General features: G+C 56.9%; 1 pseudogene; it reads left to right on the top strand.

Annotated features, from left to right (window-relative positions):
* The first annotated feature begins 1,637 nt into the window (after window positions 1-1,637).
* Window positions 1,638-2,354, top strand: LOC135363094 (histo-blood group ABO system transferase 2-like; annotated as a pseudogene).
* The last annotated feature ends 314 nt before the right edge of the window (window positions 2,355-2,668 follow it).

The following is a 2,668-nucleotide window of genomic DNA, read 5'->3' as shown; positions in this document are numbered from 1 at the left end:
TACAGGTTAGGTTACGGTTTAGGGTAGGGTTAGGGTTAGGGTACGGGTTAGTGTACGGGTTAGGGTTAGGGGTTAGGGGTTAGGGGTTAGGGGTTAGAGTTAGGTTTAGGGTTAGTGTTAGGGTTAGGGTTAGGGTTAGGGTCTCCCTGTCCTCTGCTGTATAGAGACCATTCTCCTCCGGTAACCAGATTGATCATTTCAGAACATAACCTTTGAGGCTCTCTGCGATCCGCTCCCCACCTGTCTGTACTCTCCAGCCTCACCTCTCCCACTGCAGCCCCACTCTGTGGGCCACCAAGCTGTGTGGTTGTCCCACATGTTCCTTGGGCCTGACTCCAATCCTTTGCATTCTCTGTGCCCTCTGCCAGGAGCACTCTTCTCTCCCCTTGCATCATGTCTGGCTTGTTCCCCATTGGCTGGGCCTCTACTTGCCCCCTGGTGACCTGACTCATGTCTGCTGGGTGTATGTGCTCGTCCCATATTTAAATGTAGTATCCACCTTCCCTGTGTGAGCGATTTACTAACCTGCGAGGTATGGGGTAGGCATAGGGAAGTAGTCTTAGTGCCTGTGTAAAAAAGCCAGTCTCAGGGCGCCTGGGTGTCTCAGTCCTTAAGCGTCTGCCTTCGGCTCAGGTCGTGAACCCAGGGGCCTGGGATTAAGTCCCATGTCAGGCTCCCTGCTCAGCAGGGAGCCTGCTTCTCCCTCTCCCCCTCCCCCTCCTTGTGTTCCCTCTCTAGCTGTCTCTTTCTCTGTCAAATAAATAAAATCTTAAAAAAAATCAGTCTCAGAGGGGCTCACCACACTTGCTGACAATGGGGGAGCTGCTGTCCCCACAGTGAGGGGCAGGTAGTCCCCTCAACGGGGGACCAGCCATGTGAGGCAGTTGGACAAGACTTCCAATGTTTGGGGGCCAGGGAGATGTAGACCTGGACCCAGAAGCTCACCCCCTTGGATTCAAGGCTAGGGCCTAAGCAAGCCCCCTTTTTCCAGGGGTCATCTTTCCCCTTCCCTGCCCATGGGCTGAACCTGATTCCTGATCTGGGGAGTTCGAGGGTGACCCCTCCTAGAAATACCAGTGGTTTACTGATGGACCTTGTCAGCCAGAGGCCCAGTAGCCTTCGAGGGAGGACCCTATAGGGGGTGGAGACAGCTCTGTTGGGGACCAGCGACAGCCCACTCAAAGTAAAGTGGGGCAGCTGGCCGGCCCTGCTGATTCTACGCAGTCTGTAGGACATAGAAACACGGGCTGTGCCCAAAGGTGCTCAACTCATGGCAGGTGGGGACAGAACCTGCAGGGGTTCAGCCAGGGGAGGGCACCTGCAGGGTTTGCCTGGGAGCTCAGGAGAGGGGGGTGTTCCTGGCTCCAGCATGTTGAGAGTGGGGCTGCATGGGTTTCCAGCCTCCTAAGCCTCAGGCTCCCCTGTGTAAGATGGGGTGCTGATGGCCCCTATCTCTGGGAGCAGAAGGTAGGGAGGCCGTGCCAGTGGACTTGCTCAGGACAAGCCAGGGTGGCTGTTGCTTAAAGCAGCACAGGGCCTGTCCCCATGAAGAAGGTGTACATGTCCATGACCCCCAGCTCTGGGGTCCTGCTGCCAGCCTCTGGCAGTGACCCTCTTCCTGCCCTGTCCCCTGCCCCTGTGGATACGGGGTCTTCCTGGAGCTGTTCCTGCAGAATCACTTCATGGTGGACACAGGGTCATCTACTATGTCTTCACCGACCAGCTGGTTGCTGTGTCCCGTGTGCCCCTCCAGGAGCACTGAAGGGTGGTGGTTCTTGAGGTCCGTGGTGCCCCACACTGGCAGGATGTGTCCATGCAGCACACGGCGATCGTGAGCTGCTTCTATGAGGAGTGCTTCCTCTATGAGGTGGATGACATGGTGTGCGGGGACGTGGACATGAAGTTCTGTGACCACGTGGGCATGGAGATCCTGTCCCCCCTCTTTGGCACCCTGCACCCCGGTTTCTACTGGGTGGCCCGTGAGGACTTAAGCTATGAGCGCTGGTCCCAGTCCCAGGCCCACATCCCCAGGGACAAGGGTGACTTCTACTACATGGGGGCCTTTTTTGGGGGGTTGTGCCAGAGGTTCACCAACTGACCTTAGCCTGTCACCAGGTGATGGTGGTCAACTGGGCCAATGGGATCGAGGCCATGTGGTACGATAAGAGCCACCTGAACAGGTACCTGCTGGACCACAAGCCCACCAAGGTGCTGTCCCTGGAGGACCTGCGGGACCCACAGCTATTGGGCTGGCCCTGGAGGACCTGTGTGCAGCTGCTGGGCTGGCCCCGGGTCATGAAGAAGCTGAGATTTGGGCCATGCCCAAGAATCACCAGGACACCCGGAACTCATGAGGGGCTGTCCCCGTCTCCAGCAGGGGGTGCTGACTTCAGTGGAGCCATCAGAGCAGGTTCCCACTTCTGTCCCCTCGAGGAACACTGTGGAGTCCAGTACTGTCTGCACGGGCACGTCCAGTGCCCCAGCCGCACCTGCTCACAGGAGGCCTGCCTGGGGATACAGCGTCCTCTCTTTGCGTTCACTACATTTTCTTCACTTCTGGGTCATTTGCAGCTGTGAACGGCTCCAGGTTTATGTCAGATGTTTTTCTGTGTCGATGCTGAGCAACCATTTTTAAAAAGAACAATTGAGGGAAAAGGTTTTCTCTCTA

This window comes from Mirounga angustirostris, unplaced genomic scaffold (genome assembly GCF_029215605.1).
Source record: "Mirounga angustirostris isolate CCGP_5_RB_7025 unplaced genomic scaffold, mMirAng1.0.hap1 SCAF_18, whole genome shotgun sequence".
Taxonomy (NCBI): Eukaryota; Metazoa; Chordata; class Mammalia; order Carnivora; family Phocidae; genus Mirounga; species Mirounga angustirostris.
The sequence above is the reverse complement of the archived record's forward strand: the minus strand, read 5'-3'. Positions and strand labels throughout refer to the sequence as shown.